Source organism: Schistocerca serialis, chromosome 9 (assembly GCF_023864345.2).
Source record: "Schistocerca serialis cubense isolate TAMUIC-IGC-003099 chromosome 9, iqSchSeri2.2, whole genome shotgun sequence".
In the NCBI taxonomy this organism is placed as follows: domain Eukaryota; kingdom Metazoa; phylum Arthropoda; class Insecta; order Orthoptera; family Acrididae; genus Schistocerca; species Schistocerca serialis.
In genome coordinates this window covers 221,505,962-221,527,889 of record NC_064646.1, presented here as the reverse complement: position 1 = coordinate 221,527,889, position 21,928 = coordinate 221,505,962, and positions in this window count along the sequence as shown.

The following is a 21,928-nucleotide window of genomic DNA, read 5'->3' as shown; positions in this document are numbered from 1 at the left end:
GCTAGCGATACCGATTACTGTCAGCCTGAGACGTTCCTTCACAGCATATTACTGAGGCAGACATTTCTCTTGTGCACAATGAAAAAATATCTCGTATGAGATGCAGAGATACAAGTTATAGATTGCGTTGCAGATTTCGGGGAGATATCGTGGCGATGTCATGTAAGCAAACGTCTAGGGAGAAAGGCGTGAAAAGATACCTGAAGTGTGTGAGGTACTTAATAGACCTTTGCGTCCAGAAATAGAAAAGTAAGCGAGCTTCCTCAGAGTTAGCGCGCGGAAACGACGGCTGCCAGCTGCGTTGTCCGGTGGGCCCCAGGCGACTGCTAATGAGGCCTCCATGCAACGGTAAGTGTTGCACTGCAAAACAGCGGCGACGCCTAAGCGAGGAACCCCGTTCCCCCGTCCCTCGCCGCAACCGTTGCAACACAGCCACATTGCACCAGTAACGAGAGAAGCCGCTCCAGCTTAGGCGAGGTCAAGGAAGGCCGCTCCCGTTGCTTCCGCTGCTTAAACACATCCTAATTGCGAAGTCGCGTGTCGCTCTCTGCTAACGTGCTCGCTTGTGAAAGAAGCGCAGGAGAACTTCGGTTAAGAAAGTTTGGCATTTGTTTGCGGGACATCGTGGAATATTCCCGCTGCAAGTCGTATAGTTTCACGAACCGCTATGCGTAGCCTTCAAAATGGCATCTGTAACAGAGGTGCGTTCCAAGCATTAGCTTTTGTTTTAGCGGAAAATCGCAGCATTGCAGATATTTATTGATGCTTGCAGAATGTCTACGGAGGCCTGGCAGTGAACAAAAGCACGGTGAGTCGTTGGTCGAGGCGTCTGTCATCATCGCAACAAGGTCACGCAAACCCGTCCGATATCCAGCGTGACGGGTGGCCGTACACAGCAGTGAATTCTGTAATGCTGGAACGTGCGGACACTCTCACTCGAGGTGGTCGACACCTCGATGCTCAGTTGGACGTCTGTGCTGGTTGTGCTGACACACTCATCTATCACTTGGGGGTACTGAAAGGTGTGTGGCCCGCTGTGTTTCTTGCCGCCTAACACAAGATCACAAAGAGCAACGAAATGCTTCTCCATGGCACCGAAACGACTTACACAGATCGGCGCACCTGAGAGAAGCTGACAAAATTTCTTTGGACTGTTCTGCCTCATCCAACCTACAGCCCAGGTCGCGCACCTTCCATCTGTCAGCCCCTATGTGGGATGCACTCCGCGGAAAGCAGTACCTGGATGATGGGAAGGTTACTGATGTAGCAAGACGTTGGCTCCATCGTCAACCAGTAGAATGGCACCATTCGGGCAAACAGGTTACTGTGCTTGCGCGTTACGAGGCTGACAGCCACAATTTTTTGTCGAACATCTTCAAAGACGATAAAACATTGGTTCATCACTTCGAACCGGTAAGGAATGGCGGTCCATGGAGTGCGCCACACCACCTCTCCTCCGGAGAAAAATTCAAAGCCACACCCTCAGCTAGTAAAGTCATAGCGACGGTCTTCCGAGACTCTGAAGGGGTTATTCTGTTTCAAGTTCTCCCTCATGGTGCAACGATCAACTCTGAAGTGTATTGTGTTACCCGTAGGAGATTGAAGAAACCCGTTCGGCATGTTCGTCACCACAAAAATTCAAATAAACTTCTGCTCCTCCATGGCACCGAAACGCCTTACACAAATCGGCGCACCCGAGAGGAGCTGACAAAATTTCTTTGGACTGTTCTGCCTCGTCCACCCTACAGCTCAGATCTCGCACCCACCATCCGTCCGCCCCAATGAGGGATGCACTCTGCGGAAAGCAGTACGTGGATGATGGGAAGGTTGTAAGTAGGTTTTTATGTTTGTAACGCCACGTAGCGCTCTCTATGGAAATCACTGACTGTGCTGTGTGAAGTCTGTGGCTGGTTGGCATTGTTGGAATATTCGCTATTGTAGTGTTGGGCAGTTCGATGTGAATAGCGCGTAGCGTTGCGCAGTTGGAGGTGAGCCGCCAGCAGTGGCGGATGTGGAGAGAGAGATGCCACAGTTTTGAGAACGGACGATCTGGACGTGTGTCCGCCAGGAAAAGGAAATTTGTAAAGATGGATGTCATGAATTGATAGATATATACATGGTGACTTTTGAACACTATTAAGGTAAATACATTGTTCCCTATCAAAATCTTTCATTTGCTAACTATGCCTATCAGTAGTTAGTGCCTTCAGTAGTTAGAATCTTTTATTTAGCTGCAAGTATTGGCGCTCGCTGTATTGCAGTGGTTCGAGTAGCGAAGATTTTTGTGAGGTAAGTGATTCATGAAAGGTATAGGTTATTGTTAGTCAGGGCCATTCTTTTGTGGGGATTATTAAAAGTCAGATTGCGTTGCGCTACAAAATTTGTATGTCAGTTTAGTGGTGATCAGAGAAATGTCTGAGAGATGTCTGAGTACGTTCAGTTTTGCTCAGCTGTTTGAAAAACAAATAACGTAAGAGGTTTTCCAGCACCATCATTTTTAAATTTTTCTAAGGGGGCGTTTCAAGGTTACTGATGCAGCAAGACGTTAACTCCATCGTCGACCAGTAGAATGGCACCATTCGAGCAAACAGGACCTCCCAGTAAGTTGGCTTGAGGCAGTCGCCTTAAACCGAATTTATATTGAAAAACAAGGTTTTCTATCCAGAAGACTCGGGAGTAATGTGAATAAAACCAACCTGCCTTCATAGAAAAAAAAAATGCCCCTTGTATTTTATATATCGGAAGTAAGGCACCTTTACTGATTACACCAGTCACATTACGAAACTAGCAATCAACAGGTTACGGAAAAAGCCAAAATAGTGCGTCCCACTATACACTGCTCCGTAAAACTTAAGGACGTGCTAGGTAAAGTGAGATAACAAAGTGACTAGTGCAGAAGTATGTTCCCAAAGGTATCCCTGTCGTGTGCAGTTAACTACACGTCACACCGCGTAAGATCAGCGTAACCAAGGCGCCAAATGGGGCTGGCATCGTAACACGAGGAAGCAGAAAGAACGGGGAAAGGCAGTTGTTTAAATCAGAAAGTAGTTACGGTGCACTGCGGTGATGTCCCTCTTAACAACATTTGGATGACTTTACACGGGGAAAATTTATCAGAAAACTGGAATAAGAACGAAGTGTGTCAAAAATGGTTCAAATGGCTCTGAGCAGTATATGGGACTTAACTTCTGAGGTCATCAGTCCCCTAGAACTTAGAACTACTTAAACCTAACTAACCTAAGGACATGACACACATCCATGCCCAAGGCAGGATTCGAATCTGCAACCGTAGCGGTCGCGCGGTTCCAGAAGAAGTGTGACAATTGTAGCCCAATGTAAAGGTCACCTCTCGCGTGTGTTTAGGTACAAGTCTCTTTGATTTACATAATAGATGCATAGTGGGGAATATGTAAACAAAACGAAAACTGCAGCCACCTTTCAATGAAAATGGCTGTCAGTGCTCACAGGGTGCTTTCCCAGTCGCATTTACATCACATGCACGTTCTACAGACTTAGGTAAGAATATTAATTTATTTGTTTATTGCTTATTTAGCCTGAGAAAAATACGTCCTAAGAGCCTTTCTTACATCTGAACGGGAACAACACATACCAAAAGATATGACAAAACTTTCCCAATAATAATAATAAAAATAACAGAAATCAGAAAAGTTGTGCTCTACAAAAACTACGGTTTGGTAGGTTTGGTACAGAACAAATATAACCTAGTAAATGTAGAATTACCGGTAGTACTGGTAGAGAAAGGAACATACAAAATGTGTGAAAGAAACTAGAAGACGACGACTTCTCTTTGATTTTCGTTTATCTGTTCTGCACATATTTAGAACCGCATATCATTTACTGTTAATTGAATTGTCTACTTTATATCGTGCCGACATGTAAGTCCGCCTGCTCAACGGAGGGGTAACGTGTTTGCCTATCGTGCAGCGAGACCAGGTTCGATTCCCAGCCGAGTTGGAGATTTTCTCCGCTCGTGGAGTGGGTGTTGTGTTGTCCTCATTGTCATCTCATCATCACCGACGCGCAGGTCGCCCAATGTGATGTAATCTGTAATAAGACTTCCAACTGCCCAATGTGATGTAATCTGTAATAAGACTTCCAACTCGGCGGCCGAACATTGCCGGATGTAACCGCCCGGCCATCTATGCCAGTTAATCGTTCCATTTTACTAAATATAAATTGCATTTTGTACGTAATAAAAATCTGTTCATCGCGTAACTTCTACGCTTTCATTTAACCAAAGAAATTTCTTTTAATGAAAGTACAACTGAGGTGCACAAACGTATATAGAGTCTACAATTATTTTTGCTATTTTGTGCTCAATAGAAAGTTCTTCATAGCGATAAAATTCAAGTTTCCTGTTGTTACTGGTAACTGCGAAAATTGTTTATGAATAACGTGATTTAAACAATCTCGACGAAGTATTAAGTGATGTTTGATATGTCTTTGTTTTACACTTTTTTTAATTTTCGACCAGCAGCGTAGCATGCCTGAAGTTCCTAGGTTTCCGGCACATGTTGTCTCTTTACAGGAACATTTTTAAATTGCTGAACATAGGTGGATGGAGCCAACGATGGTTTACTGAACTGGGTAGTGTTAGATGGAACTTTTACCATTTTATTCTCGTATGTGTCAATGCGCGCCCCACCCCTCCTCGCTCCTTCGTGATTACGCCACATAGGTCGCGAACAAGAGGGCAGAAAAAGCATAAGAACCCTTTGCTGATTCGGATCATTTTCAAATGTGATGAATAATTTTGAATGGTACCTAGCGGTTCCGCTCTGTACAGCAGAGCTAACACCGCGGTCACACTATATTGCAGTGGTGTGCGATGCTGTTCAATGCAGTTGCTGGCCCACAATGTCCTTAGAGAATGGTTGAATCATTTGGGGGAGAGGAGGGTATCAGCAGTGTCACAGATTGTCAAGAAAGTCGTTCTCTTGTCGTCTCACTGCGAACTGTCGTCTTTGAACATCAATTGAGTTGGAAAAGAGGTGGTTCCTTTGGCACCATTCATGTCACCCACTAGGGCCTCATAATCTCCTTTCTGTTGTAACCTCCCCGGAGAATTTTGAAAAGACAATACTTAAATGTTAATGGGAATAGAGCCAAGTGTAACCTTCCCGCTAAATGAAAGATAATTTTATTTAAATGTGAATACACATCGTGCAAAGTGTAACCTCCCCGTAATTATTTTAAATAATATGAATTGAATGAAAATGCAAATAGAGCCAAATGTTAGCTTCCCACAGTAGTAAAACTCAATGATAATAACAATGTGCAAAAATATTAAGTCCCCACAAAATTAACGTTATGATCAACCTGATAAATTTTATAAGGTCATCTGCTCTGACCTTAGGCCCTGTGCAAATCTGATAAATTGATTCTGGCGGGAAAAGCATAGGAAGTATTGTTTCAATTGTAATGATTATTTTCTTAAAAAATTGCTTTCAGAACAAAATTATTATTGGGGCAATTCTTGAACAAATTAATCACAGTTAAGATACATTACATTATCAGATGTGCGCAATGCTGCTTCATTACCTTATTTAAAAAATATACCTCGTCCTGAACCTTGACCAGAGGCCCATGTCGACGCCCGCCGACTCCTCACACACAACTCCGACTGCCTCTCGCGCGCTACTAGCACGAACGAACTACATGCTCTCGCGACTCGCTACGTATAACAACTTACTCGCAACTGAACTGCCACTACCGACTCCCTACATGCAACTGAACTCTCGCGCGGTCAAGCGCAGACTAGTAATGATAAATAACTCTCTGGTCAGAGATTCTGTCATGCCTCGCCATCGCTGCTACTGAATACACACGTGTTTCATAACCCTCCACTGGGGGGGGGGGGGGGGGGGGCAAAAATTTGGCAGCGATGGTGAGTCATTTGGACTTGCCATGAGAAACAAATTTTTTCGTAACTAATTAACTTTACAATTACAGCATATATACAGATATAAAACATGAAGGAAATATGGTGCACATGCATCAAGTACAAAACATATTAAACAATGACAAAATGTGAGTACAAAAGAAATGACATAAGTGCACACGCATGGAAAAACTCTTTAGCATTTTCACAACAAGTAAACATAATGGCAAAAAATCATGTTGATAAGTGACATAAGTGCACATGTACCGCAGTTCAGCAAATCGAAAAAAATGTATAGGCCATGAATATAAATGATGTTAGCAAAAAAATGATCTTCATTATGTTGCAAGAATTAGGATAGGAAAGGGAAGGATTGCATCATGGTTGTAGCACTTTAGGTTGCACGCAGCTGCACTGAAAGTCCATATCTTTCCACAGAAGTACAACACCAAGTGAGACAATTTGAAGTTCTTTTCCCAGAAGTATTTATCAGCGTTGCCAAAACGCTGAAATGTCGTAGTAATATTCCATGTAGTACATTAGGTACACCAAACAGTGGGACCATAATAACGTCTCCATCGCTCACGGTGGTGGACAGCATGTCTTGTCAACGCCACGCTCTTACAAGGCACACCAACGTAGAATTAGTGCAAAAACCAAATATAGTGCTCCATGATCATGAGGATGGACAGGACAAATGGATATTGCAGTAATTCAGGGTAGTTAGGTCCGTAGGTGAAGGACATTAAGTCACATACTAGTCTTCATTGAGAATTACATTAGTCTAACAGCTGATTTAAGTAATTGGTGGCACTCATCGCCCAGTTACTGAACATTTCTGTACCATGTATGAAGTATTACAGAATAATGTTCATAAATCATCTGATTATAGAGAACATTGGCACTTATTGGCCAGTTATAAACCATCAGAAGTCATCATTGAAAATGAGAGTAAATTATTGGCATAGCATTAACATAATACATTTAGTTATACTAATTATTGGCACTCATTGGCCAGTTACAAAACATCAGAAGTCATCATTGAAAACAGGAGCTAATGAATGGCATAGTATTAACATAATTCATTTAGTTATACTAATTATTGGCACTCATTGGCCAGTTACAAAACATCAGAAGTCATCATTGAAAACAGGAGCTAATGAATGGCATAGTATTAACATAATTCATTTAGTTTTACTAATTATTGGCACTCATTGGCCAGTTACAAAACATCAGAAATCATCATTGAAAACAGGAGCTAATGAATGGCATAGTATTAACATAATTCATTTAGTTTTGCTAATTATTGGCACTCATTGGCCAGTTACAAAACATCAGAAGTCATTGTTGAAAACAGGAGCTAATGAATGGCATAGCATTAACATAATTCATTTAGTTATACTAATTATTGGCACTCATTGGCCAGTTACAAAACATCAGAAGTCATCACTGAAAACAGGAGCTAATGAATGGCGTAGTATTAACATAATTCATTTAGTTATACTAATTATTGGCACTCATTGGCCAGTTACAAAACATCAGAAGTCATCATTGAAAACAGGAGCTAATGAATGGCATAGTATTAACATAATTCATTTAGTTATACTAATTATTGGCACTCATTGGCCAGCAAGTATTGAATAGTACAAAACATTTTTCATCATTCAGCATTATTCAGAACTCTCTTAAATGGGTAGCATTATTTGGAACTGGTGATACATTTTTTTTGTCAGCAATGCATTGCTTTGGGTAATTATAAGGGAAAGCAAGAAGAGAAAAAGAAAAAAATTTGCTTCTGGGTTGTTCCTGTAAATGAAAATATGTAACGTCATTCGTCATGAGTCAGCGGTAACAAGGTTATGAAACAAGCAGAGTATATGTAATGACATAGATTTAATGAACAACTGCTTATAGCACATTAATTTCATAAATAATTTCTCCTGCAAAAATATATAAAAAATGGATTATTAAGCTGAAAGATGAAATGCATTTTATGCTGAAAAGTAGTGAACTTCGAGTTAACAAGTAGTGAAATGTGTATAAAAATGTGTTCCATAGCTGTCCTTTCCAAAACCTTCCGTCATTATACTATGCAATATAACACCTGCTGTCAAAGCGAACTGCAACAAATACTTAAATAACTACATAACATAAATGCATAACTTCAATATTATCCTCATCTGCAAAGAAAACTTCATTATCCATATCATCATAACTCCATTATCATCATCACCTGTAAAGAAAAACTTCATTATTCATAGTAGCATATTCTTCATCATTATTCATCAGCATTCATTATCATCTGCAAAAAAATCACTTCATTACTCATTACACAACTATTCCTTATCTCTAGCATATTTCATCACTAAAACTAAGATGTGTAATTCTGTCTGACAGCTTGCATCAATCGCCTTGTATTCTGAAAGAAAAATTAGTTAAGACTGCTATTCTACGATGTGTATAGTATATTCTTGTTAATGCTTGTTAATTCTGATCCATTTACTCTTCCTCATAAGGTTTTTGCATCTTTCGTTTATTCCGTAGGTGAAATTCCCATTTCTGTTTAATTTATTTCCTTTACACGTTATTTCTTTCTGAAAATGATGAGCAAAGATTAATGTCGTGCATTTACATCATATACTCACTAAATAAAGACTGGTTTATGGTAACATAATTAAGCATACAGCATAACATGACAGAAAACGTAATATATCAAAGACATTGACAGTGTTCAGATGCAAAAAGTGTACACAGAATATCACAATGCAGCAGCAAAAAAAAAAAAAAAAAAAAAAAAAAAAAAAAAAAAAAAAAAAAAAAAAAAAAAAAAATGTAAAACAGTCACGATCTTGAGATGTCATAGGGCAAAAAATGTCAAAGTAAATTGGTGTTTGCTATATCTTAACCATTTCCTAGTGCATACAAACAAAACATGAAAACAATCGTACATACATAAACAAATGATGACAACTTGCCAAGGAAAATACGATAATCATCCATAAGTAGTCACATAAATATAATTGTATAAGTGGTTATAAAATGTGTAAGTTCATCTGAAAAAATATGCACGGTCTAATGTGTAACGACAAGAAGAGCGACCTGCTAACCTTACCTTGCCGGGCACTTGCCAAGAAAAAATACGATAATCATCAATAATTAGTCATGTGAATATAATTGCATAAGTGGTCATAAAAATTAGTAAATGGCATCATAGCATGTTACATCATAAAGTGGTTTCATTCAATAAAGGGTTTAATGTTGTACACATGATGGTTGCCCTTACTTTTCCTGGTTCTCAAAGTTTCGACGTGTACAACATTGGGGTGAGGAATGCTGCGAATCCGATGGATCTGCGTATAGAAGTTCAAATTTACTGCACTTACCTTTTATTCTGCTGGATAAATAGTGTGTACGTACTAATATCTTCTGTCCAATGTGAAAGTCACGGCGTGTACAAACCTGTTTTTGCTGTCTTCTCCGGCGCTCTGCGGCACGTTTGATGTTGTTCAGCGCAATGTTAATTATTTCATGGTGTCGTATTCGACGAGATGTAGGAAAGTTTACTAATTCTGTAATTTTGTTAGGTGGTTCAATATTTTTCAGTATAACAGACGGAGAGAGCATAGTGGATTCATTTGGTATGGAATTAATTACATCTTGGAATGAGAATATGTGTGTGTCCCAATCAATATGTCTTTTGTGGCAGTATATTCTACACAGTTTACCAATTTCTTTCATTAATCGTTCACAGGGGTTCGAAGAAGCATGGTACTTGGATATATAGATCGGAGAAATGTTTCTAGCTCGTAACATGCGTGTCCATATAGCAGAACGAAATTGTGATCCATTGTCAGAAATTACTTTCATCACATGCCCTACATGAAATAGAAAATGTTTTACAAATGCATTCGAAACAGTTTTAGCAGTAGCTTTGCGTAACGGAGTGAAAGTAACAAATTTTGAAGTGAGTTCAACAGCGACAAAGATGTAGCAAAAACCTCTGTTAGTTCTCGGAATCGGACCAAAAATGTCTACTGCGGCCATATGTCTTAATTTAACAAGTACAATGGGATATAATGGAGGAATATGTGAAGTGGTGTCTGACTTACCTTTCTGGCAAATTTTACATGACGCTAAAACTCGTCGTATACGTTTCTCCATGTTGGTAAAATAACTGTTCTGTCTCAGTATAAGAAAACATTTTCTGGCTCCGTAATGTGCGTAACTTAAATGAGTATACCATATTAATTTGTTAACCAGTTCGTCAGGAATGCATAATAACCAATTGTTGCTGTCAGGGTGAGAGCGGCGAAACAGAATGTCATTGCGTACAGTGTAATGGTTCCTAATCGTAACATTATTCTTATCTTGCCAGAGGTGTTTAACTTCTTTCCACACATTGTCTTTATTCTGCTCTTTTGCTATGTCCTGTAATGACGACGAAATAAAATTTTCAAATGCAACTTTCTGAATGTACATGACGCTGAAATTTGCTTTGCAGAAGTTGGTTGCGACGCTTGCTGATTATTGTTGAGAGAACGAGATAGTGCGTCTGCTATAACATTTTGTGTGCCGGGAATGTGAACAACTGTAAAATTAAATTCCTGTAGATAAAGCTTCCATCTGCTTAATTTGTCATGAGTAAATTTAGCTGAAAGTAAAAATTGTATCGCTCTATGGTCTGTGTAAACGGTGGTGTGTCTGCCATAAAGAAAGTGCCGAAATCTCGTAAAAGCCCATACAACACATAATGTTTCCAATTCTGTAACGGAATAATTTCGTTCAGCAGGTGACAGAATGCGACTTGCAAATGCGATGTTTTTAATTACTGTTGAGCAATCTTCTTCAATTTCCTGAAAAATGTGTACGCCTAAAGCGGTGTTGGAACTGTCGGTGGCAATGGAAAAATTTCTGGTAAGATCTGGGTGCGATAAAAGTGGTGCATTCAACAAGGCATGTTTCAGGTTCATGAATTCAGAATGTGCTTGCTTATCCCAGGACCAAAAAGTGTTTTTACCTGTTAATTGGAATAATCTAGGTGTGTCTAAAGCAGAGTGATGAATAAATTTACGAAAAAAGTTAATTAAGCCCAAAAAACTGCGTAGTTGTGTCTTCGTCGTAGGAACAGTAATGTCACGTAGAGCTTGAAGTTTTTCCGGATCAGACGCAATGCCTTCTGCTGAAATTACGTGTCCAAGAAATTTTATAGAAGTTTTGCCAAAGTGCGATTTACTAAGATTAACTGTGAGTCCTTGTGCACGAAAAGTTTGCAACAGTTGTTCAAGAATCAGATTGTGTTCAGTCCAGTTAGCTACTGCGATAAGAATGTCATCTACGTACGTCGTATTTCTGTCTTTAAGTTCTGTCGGAAGTATTGTGTTCAAACCGCGAATAAAAGCTGCTGAAGAAATAGTTAAGCCGAACGGTAATTTACAAAATTGATAACAGTCACCAAAACAGAGAAAAGCTGTATACTTTCTGCAATTCGGATGAAGTTGAATTTGCCAAAATCCCGATTTCAAATCTAATGTGGAATAAATAGCAGTACCGTGAAATTTCTGTAGTTGTTCTTCTAGTGTCTGTGGTCGATCTGTTTCATTAATAATAATGTCATTAATGTGACGCGAATCAAGTACGAGACGAAGTGAGCCATCCTTTTTCTTAACAATATGTAGCGGGTTTATGTACGGACTAACGGCCGGTTCAATAATTCCTTGGTCAAGCATAGCTTGCAATTCTTTCTTAACTTGTTCTCTGTGAATATACGGAATGGGATAATGCTTAGCTTTAAATGTATCGTGCTGTTTCACTTGAAATTCATACATAAAACCGGACATAGTACCAGGAATGTTGTCAAAAACTGGAGCTTGCTGTAAAAGAATTTTGTGTAGTTGCGTGCGTTCGTCGTCTGTATTTGCACTGCTCTCTTTAACCTTATCAGAAATCATCTGCATTACATCATAGTCAGCTTCGTCTGGAGTATTATAGTTATGTACGTACGTATCTGTGAACAATGTGGGATTACAGTCTATGTTACGTGATACGGAAATGACCTCTGTGCGATTAATTGTTTGTTCTTCCGCAGATAGTGAGTGCTGAAATTCTATAGCAAATTGTATATTTTCATCCTTCAACATTAAACAGGAATTCTGAAAATCGATCACTGCGTCGTGTTGTACCAGAAAATTCGTACCTAAAATAACGTCTGTTGTCAATAAAGGAACAATCCAAAAATTTGAGTGAAATGTGTGACCTGCAATACAAAATGATAAATGTGTCTGTAATTTAACGTCTACTCCTTTACTCGATACTGCTCCTTTCACTTTCGTTTTGCCTAATGGTAATGTGGGGTAGGTATTCTCTTTGTTACATTCTTTAAAAGTTTCTTCATTTATTACTGACATAGGTGATCCGGAATCGATTACTGCTGAAAATTTCGATGAACCAATTTTAATTTCGATGACAGGATATGAAATAGTTTTCTGAACAACTGGTCTTTCCTGCAAGAGAGTGTCTCTGATATCGTCAAAAGTAATAACATTTTCGTGAATAACATTCAGCGTGTCTAAAGTTGTGCTTGTGTTATTGGAAGATGCGACCTGTACAGTATCTAGTCAGATTCTATCTGACGTGTTATTATTTTCTGGAGGATGTTGTGGCATTTCTACTATCTGAACTGTTCTATTACTTCTTCCAGACGTATTACGCTCTGGATGATACCTACTGTCGGGTTCATTCATGAGAATATGTTCTTGCGGATGATTTTGCTGTTCGTAAGACCGACTGTTATTATACGTACGCTGATAATTGTGCTCATCGTTTTTACGTCTGTCGTGATAGTTATTCCTATACGGTGCATTGCGATAGGAATTGAAGTATTGTGTTTTCTGTACGTAGTTGTTTCTTTGCTGCCGTACGTTACTATTTGTTGTACCTGGGACTATACGTTCACGCGGCGAAACATTAAAGCCTGGTTGGCCTTGTGCATTCCATTGTTGGTTAGGTATGCTAACCGACTGGTTTTCATGCTGCTGCGGTGGAAAACGTCTATTGTTACAAAAATGTGGTTCCTGTTGCTGAAAATTTTGACGATATTGATAATTAGAATCTTGTCTGTTATTAAAGTTCTGGTGGTTGTCGTTCCTAAAGCGTCTGTTACTTTTACTATTGAAATTACGTGGCTGATCGTAATTGCTGTACGTTTGTTGGCCTTGGTTGTTATATGAGAAATTTTTGTTTACGAAAGAATAATCTGATTGCTTCACTTCTAAAAGCTGTAACAGGTCCCTGAATGCCGAAATATTTTCTTTTACCTGACTCGTTAAAAGTGACACTCTTAATGATCGTGGTAATTTAGAAATGCATAATTGAATGAGTGCAGATTCACTATATGGCTCACTTAAGTACTGGTTTTGTTGGACCATATGCTCAAAAAATTGCGTCACACTGGGAAAATTGGAGTTCTCAAAATTTGGTAAACTAATTAATTGGTCTTTGATTCCGCACTGTGTCGTCTTCGACCAGTACGCTGACAGAAAAGCATTCTGAAATTCCTCTACCGAGTAGCATTGCCTGGCGATTGGTCTCATACGAGTTGCCGGTTCACCTTCCAAAAAACTGCAAATAAATTCATGTTTGTGCGTTACAGGCCAAGTCGGTGGAAAAGCAAAGCTAAATTGTTGTATCCAGTCCAGTGGGTGAATCTGTGTTCTGTCATTTTTAAACACTTTAAATTTTCTCACTGACAGAAAATGTTTGTAATCAAAATTATCGTCTCTGTATGATGGAACAGGTTCAGGATTGTAAGAGAATCTGTTGAACTGTGGTTGTTCGGAATCTAAGTCCCGTACACTCTGTAGATTACCCAAATTATACGCGCTGCGTGAGTCTGAAAAATGTTCGCAAAGTGACGTCTGCTGTGATGTGTTATTAACTGAAATACCTTTCATCTCTGTTACTTCTTGCTGTAAACTTGACAGTTTTCTACGCAATGTGTTATTAGATGAATCTATCTCATTAATTGTCTGCTGTAAATTTTGAAATTCACGTGTATGATTAAACGAAATCGGTGCAGTATCGTCTGATTTGTTGTCATTATTACTTTCAATAACGGTGAAAGGGTACAGTACCGCCCGACATTGAAAATAGGTACAACATACTTCATTAATTATGTCAAATCAACACATTTTTTTTGTAAAATAACTCAATTTCAATTAATACAGCGAAGCCGGATACCAGTGTGGGAAAGAATGACAATTTATTTATTTAATTGATCACATGTGCACTCCCACAAAGTAAATCCCTACATCCAGTTTGGTGAGATCTGTGAAATGAATGAATGTATGGTCATCTGCTAACCACAGATAGTGAATGTGAATATATGATCATCTTTGAGTCGATCCTTTGGCCACCTTTGGTGGGACCAAAGAGAGGTAATTTACCTGAGCTTTGAGCGCCTGAAATGTGGCTGACCAATACGATAGCAAGGTGCTTCCCCCACCTCGACAGAGATGGGAGAGGACCTAGAGAACGGCCATGTTTCGGCACTCTGCCGCTGGATCTTGTGCTGTTAAGACCTGTTTTAGTTGTGCTTCATAATGATGGAAGAGTGGAGACATGATATGCATGTGGAATATTTAAGAGTAGTTTGAAATAATAATTTCTCTATTTCAGGAACTTCTGTGGGGATGATTAAATGTCAGGCAGGTAATATTAAAGGGATTGTAGTAATCTTCGGAAGTGACCAACGGTCACAATGAAACCATGTGTAGCAATAAGTTGAAATACTTCTGTGTGCTTAAGTTAAGCTGAATTACTAGCGTGTGTACAATAAGTTGAAATATTTAAGAAATAGCGTGTGTACCATAAGTTGAAATATTTAAGAAATGGCGTGTGCAGGACTTGAAATTAGAGATGAGTACTTCCACGTGGTGAGTACTGTGTGAGTCTCAATCTGTGTATGAGACAAAGGATAAAGAGAAGTACTCGTCCATGGTATCAGTTGAGGACTCGCATGTGTGATGAATACGTTCTTAATATTACCTTGCGTGATGTAATTCCGTGTGACGCTAGATTCAAAGTCTGAGAGAGAAGCAAGGTGAGTCGGCCGTCTATCCAGCAACGCCACTTGGCTTGCATTGCACAGGTAGACGTGCAAATATCTCCAGAGTTCATAGTAGGAAAGTAGAATTATGAAGTGGGGCAGTGTCGTGTGAAACTGGGATAAATATTAATTGAAGTGGGAAAGCTTAAAGTGATAATGTTGTGACTATTTTGTGTTTTGTATTCCATGTCGTAGTGTGGTGTATGTCATGTAATTTGGGTAAGTGTGGTTTGCATGGGAGAGTAGTGAGGTAGTTTCAAAAGATTAGTGGGTTATGCTTGTTCCTTCAGTACCGCTCAGTCTGGAAGAAAGTTTAGCGATGATGATTGTGAGAGTCGAAGTGTGAGGTATAATAAAGGATCCACCATCCTATCCAGAAAGTGCACTGTAGTGTTAAAATTAATTACGAGACCATAATATAGAGATTCACCATTGTAAAGCCATGCCCACTGGGCGCAATTTCTCATGTGTTATTGTTGTAGATTGTAGAATTTGTGTGTTTAGGTTAGAGAATTTATTGGAATAAATAAGATAGTGAAATGAAAAAGATTGGTGGACTTGTCCTTCGAATTGTATGTTGTCACAATGTCCCAAATTTATAATGTGTGCGCCATTCATATTCAGTGCGGTGGCCACGTGTTGACAAAAGCCGTTAAATGAAAAAAGAAAGAAAATGTGGTATTGCCAGTGCGTAGTGTACAGTCAGAGTTCTGTAAATTACTGATAGTCAGATGCGTGTTTCCGTTGCGTATTAATCATATAGGAGGATAACTTGTAACTTAAGTGTGAGTACTAGAGTTCATGTTACTCGATAAATAAGAATGAATCCACTCGCTTGGCAGACCACTCATCTTGCAGGCCTGACTGCTTGATGCCACAGTATGAGCAAGGCATGCGGGTGCCTCTCATAATTTCGACCCTGCCAGGATATTTTGTTACCAGGATAATTTGGCCAGGATATATTCTGCCAGGATATTTTGTTGCCAGGATAATTTGGCCAGGAAATATTTTGCCAGGATATTTTTTTTCTGGGATATTTTGCTGTTAGGGTTTGCTGTTAAGATGTTTTTTGATGGAATGTATTGTGATAGCGATAGGAAGTAAAATTTTTTTCTGTTTGCAATTTCTTTCTGGATTGGTGAGGGTCTTTTATTTTTTTTATGTAATTAATTGCTATATTGTCCAAGGCTGGAAGATCATGGTATAATTTTTTTTGTGTAATGTCCGTAGTAACTAGGTCACAGTCAAATAGTGTAGCCACCATGGAGAATAGCGATTCTGGGGTGGACGTAGCAGTGCAGCAGGAAGTAGCTGTTGACCATGGGTTAATGAGCGGGGACGGCAAGCACTCAGAAGGGGCTGAATTGTTCAGCGGACCGCGGCTAGGTGATCCTTTATGCGGCGGGCTTTTTTCACAATCGGGGGCTTTTCCTGACGACGCGGGCGAGCCGGGACTGGGTCAGGTATGCAGTGAAAGTGAAGCTACCCTTGGCGAGGCTACAGTTTCTCAGGCGAACGAGGTGAGCACGTCGAAAGTAGCAAATGACAATGTGATACTGCAGTTTTTACAGAGGATGGATAGAGATAATAAGGAGAGAGATATGGAGAATAAGGAGAGAGATAGGGAGAATAAGGAAAGATTTGAAGCAACTAAGGAAAGATTGGAAGCGATGGATAGAGATAATAAGGAAAGATTGGAAGCGATGGATAGAGATAATAAGGAAAGATTGGAAGCGATGGATAGGGAGACTAAGGAAAGATTGGAAGCGATGAACAGAGATAATAAGGAGAGAGATAGGGAGACTAAGGAAAGATTGGAAGCAAATAAGGAAAGATTGGAGGCAATGCATAAGGGAAATAAAGAGGCAATGAGGAAGCTACACACAGTTATCGATGAGCGTCTGCCCACAGTTAATAATCGGTTAGATGAGGGGGAGAAGAATCTAGGTGCGTTGAAGGAAGTATGTGACGCTGTGAAAGAGAAAACCAATAATTTGGAGGTACAAGTATTTGCAATAAAGAGTGATACTACTGAATGTAGGGACGTGTTGCCGGATGAGCGAATCAAAGAGGTAGTGGTCAGAATGAATACGATTACTGCAGATGTAGAAAAGCTTAGTATAAGAGGCGAGACCGGCTCTGACAGTACACAGCGAGAGGTTTATGCCAACCAGGGGGAGATACAATCACTATTACAGCTTAAAGAGGCGCAATTAGAAATAAGTAGGAAACATAGTGAAGAACTAGCACAGTTGCAATTAGCGTGCAGTAGCGAAGGTGACACACCACCAGGTAGATTGCAGAGGGAGAGTGAGATAATTTCAAAAAACGAAAATAGGCAGAAAGCGGAAGACGAACTCAGAGAGTTAAAAGAACGGTTGTGTCGGATAAAACAGGTGGCAAACCCAACTGGGTATAGTCCAAGGCTGTCTCAATTTCAAGATTCATTACCTTCATCATAGGGACTGCCCCTCAAAATGTAGTTTGTGTGTAACCATTTGAGGGACGAGGCTAGAGCGAAAATGCAGGAAGTCATTAAAGACTGTAGTAGCTATTTAAATGAATTCTGGTCGAAAAGTAAGCAGGACCAGGTTACGCAAAGTATGTTGATGATGCCAAATTGTAACGAAGGTGGTATAAGAGATCCAATGGCGTGCTATCAGGAAATGCTGAGACGAAACAGGTATTTGGATGTGCCATACGAAACTGGGGAGCTCATTAGGATCTGTATAACGAAGTTGTCAGTGAGATTGCGCAGAGATATAGTGATAGCAGGCAGAGGCTTGAACGATTCTGCGTCATTTCAGCACTTCTTACAGGAACTGGGTAATGAGAGCAACATTGTGAACGGAGACACGACTCATAGGTCAGACAGAGTCGAGAATAGGAACGGTAGAAACTATCAGAATGACAGGAGAGCATGGAATCCTGGCATTTCATTCTTGCCATAATGGATTGAAGGATAGGAGAAACTAATCCAACATATCAGCCCTTAGCATCTTGCCTTAAAACACATGCAGCTGGCACTGAAAATTGTCTATGTAGCGGACATACTCTATTGATATGTAGGAGTGCAAATACCATACTTCTGATCAGAGAATAAAACACCAGTAATGGAATCTGTTAGGCTGGTCTCTCAGAGCAAAATTTGAAAATTTTTATTTGGAACACTAAAGTAAAAGGACTGTTTCCTCAAAGACCAGTTGCTAAAAATGTTATGTAATAATGCCGATGAGTCCAGTTTAATTAGTGCGATTTGACTATGGCAGGTACTTAACATGTGATGTAAAAGGTCAACATTGTGACCGAAGTTTTTAGATTAGTTGCCATCTGATCGGTAGTATGTCATTGTCATAGTGACAATTATAATGAGGTGCTGTGTATGGTTGTTCGGAATCCGGTGTTAGTGAGAAAGGCCACTAGCACCAAAGTTTCTAACACTAGGGCTGTCCCATCTCTCCCAGCTTGTATATTCTCTGCACACATTTAATTTTCATATAAACTTAGATTCCTAACTAGCAAATTCTTTACTGTGTATAGTGGACCATTCAGAGTGAGGCGGATTGTCCATGAAAATGCTGTACTGATTGAGACGATCAAGGGAAAACAATCTCGTGGGCTTCATCACATTTCTAACATCAAATTATGGAAAAGTGAAGGATAGATCGAAAGTAGGCAAGTTATGGTAGATAGTCAGTGTATTTATTTGTGGTGTGTAACGTTGTGCAGAGTCAAATCGAACATAAGAATTTTCAGGCGGGATGTCAGGAAGTATGACGGAATAGACTGGTCGACTGAGTCATGAACAGGAGTCGACAGAGTGATGTATGTACGTATTTTTTGTCATATGAATAAGGATCAAGCAGAAACGACGTGATGATTAATGAGTGGATAAAGATGGTAGATAGAGAAGTGACGTGATAAATAGTAGTGGATAAAGGGGACATTTAAGGAGAGAAGCGACATGAAGCAGTGTGATTAATAAAGAGAGACTCGACGTGATGAAACAGTGGTAAATAAAGGTGAGTAGGATTTAATAATGTGGAGATGTCTTAGATGTATGTTACAGAGAGGACGGTGTATGCTGCGATAGAGATAAATGCGAATGGCGAAGGAAGACCAGGAAATGATGGAGTAATGGACGGATGGAGAGCCGAAATACGAATGAAGAGATGAGGACAACTGCACTACATGAAAGGACATAAAGGGAGTATGAGATCCAGATGGTGAACGTTGTGGAATACTGACGTAAGATGTAATATAAGTATAAATCTAATTCTTACCATAAGATATGCAATTTGGCAAAAATAATTTTTGTTGTTGTTGTTGTTGAAGCCTGGTACCAGTATAACTAATCAAAACGGTACCAAGAATGTGTACAGTTATTTTGCAGGACGAATAATTTGTGTATTTTTTGTTCTTAGATGAAATGTCGCAATTCTAAGTGATATTTAGCAGGATGAATAATCGGTGAAGTGAATGCAGAGGTAAGCCGATGGAGAGAGGTGCCAGAGTGAAAGGACGAATTCGGAGACTGGAAAGCTATCTCCGAAACAGCTTCATGTGTTATGTGGTTGAGTATAAGGGAGCAAAGGTATGGTATGTTGTCGTGAGTGTGGTGGTGTTAAGGTTAGCTGACTTCTAGACCTATTCTGTTAGTGTATTAATGGATTGAATGAGAAGGAAAATGTGATGTCTGGTGAGTGAGAGTCGTAGAGTAGTGTGATCAATGCTACCGATCCATAACTAAAACATTATTGTGTTTTATTGTTTGATTGGGATGAACCTCGATGGCAGGTCAGGATCTGACATGTGGATGGTTCATACATGTCCTAGAAATGTTGTTGTATATAATAAAGGTAAAATATATAAAGAGATACTAATTTCAGTCTGTCACAAGCACAAAGGTGCATTGTATGTTGTAGATTTAGAGTCATCAGTTTCTAAAATGTTTATTGTCTTAGTATGTTTTTTTAAAGTAGTTTACTAGTTAATAACATGTGGTAGGAAGTTGTGAGCTGTGTAGATTATTTCTTATTTTTTTGTTAGAACACTTTCAAGTGGTATTAATTTCAGTCTGTCACAAGCACAAAGGTTCACTGTATATTGTAGTTTTAGAATAAACAGTTTCTAATATTTTCACTGTGATAGGATGTTAGAGTAGCCTACTATTTTATATTGTAATTATGAGTTGTATAGATTGTTTATTATTCCTTTTGTTTTGTTTTTTTTACATTTTCATGTTTTGTATGAGGGACGACGGGTACAATGAATAGCACAAGTGTGGGCTGTATATAGAAAAGGGATAAATGTTGATGTTGTATGTGTAGAAAACTAGGGGCATGATTTTATGTTTTTTAGAACAAAGATTCTTTTATTACTGATGTATCTAATAGATCATACATGTAATCAATGAGTATTTAAATACTGTAAGAATATCATTTTGTCCGTAATGTTGCGAGATGCACAGAAGGCTCTGACTGATTGGGTGTCGTAACGCCCATACCGCTAGCGGGCCGAGCTGACGTCGCCATGGCGACAGGCGACAGAGCTGCGGCACTCCCCACTCCACTGCCGGTCGGGGTACACTCAACACGCCTGCTACAGCAGGTCAATGGCCTGGGGCGACACGCACGTACCACTGGCCATTCATAAGTTCCGCCACCCTTACGACTGGGGAAAGTATCCCGCGGAGGCAACAGCGGGTGGTTTATATCTGCTGAACGGCCTCGCGCGGCGGCGGCGCCACGGCAGAATGAACGACGCGGCACAGAGCCCGGCGGGCACTTTTTACCAGCAGCTATTAACTAGTACTGGACTGTGGAGCCGTGAAACAAGATGACTGCTCGTATGTCTCCATAAGTTGGAAAGTGAAGGACTGGTGTTTCCACGTTGTGAGTGGTGGAAAAGATTTTGCTGTTTTGTTTTGTCTTCACCACTGAACGGTGGGATCCATAAACCTTTGGCAGTGACTGGTTAAGTGTGCTTTGTGAATTGCATGTGGGACGCTTGGTATACTTAAAGAGGACAGTTGTCGTTTGGTGACTAATTATGGTATGAACGCAAGAAACTAAAGTGGGACATTGACATTTGCGTCTGTAGTAGGAGACATTTCTTGAATTGGTGCGGGAATAAGTGCTGTTTGTTGGAACTTACGACTTTTAATTACACCATGAACTGAAAGGACAGAACCGTGGGTAATAGTAGTTGTAGGGCCATTTCTGGACGACCAGATTCGTGTGGATGGTACGCTGAGAGTGACTATGACATTTGTGTTTAATGTGAGATACAGTTTACTGTTCAGTGCGTGTTCAAAATGCCGATTTGAGTGACTTAAAGACTTTCGTCCGGGTAACCGTGGGAGAGCTTTGACACCGAGACAGTGTTTCTAGGAAAACTATCAGCAACTTTTTGACCCCAAGAAAATCACAGACTGAAATGATTCCGTGTGACTCGCAAGATAGGGAATAATGTATTTGTAATTGTGTAAATGTTTTTTTTATGTGTTTCATTCCTGAAGGGACAGCAAATGTAATTGTATTTTATTAACATTTGTGTTTAGAATAGTTAGTGTTTTTCTTGTTTGTTCTGGGTTATCAAGTTCACGTAGCATGTTTATTAGAATATTTGGTACAATGATGCTTTAATTATTAGCCAGTGGCGTAATACTAACGTAGCGGTCCTTGTAGCATTGATCAGTAAGATTGTCACAGGGGACAAGAGTTTGCATTGCACAACAAATATCGGAATTAACTGATGCAGTTTAATGTCGTGGACAGTAATGATCTTGTTGATGTGTTGACTGAAGTCACTTATTTTCATTATCGCAGTGGTGATATTTCACATCAAAGGTAACGAAGGCTAGTCGAAATGCAAGTTCTTGTCGTCTAAATGTGTGACAACAGAGAAATGAGCAGTAGAGT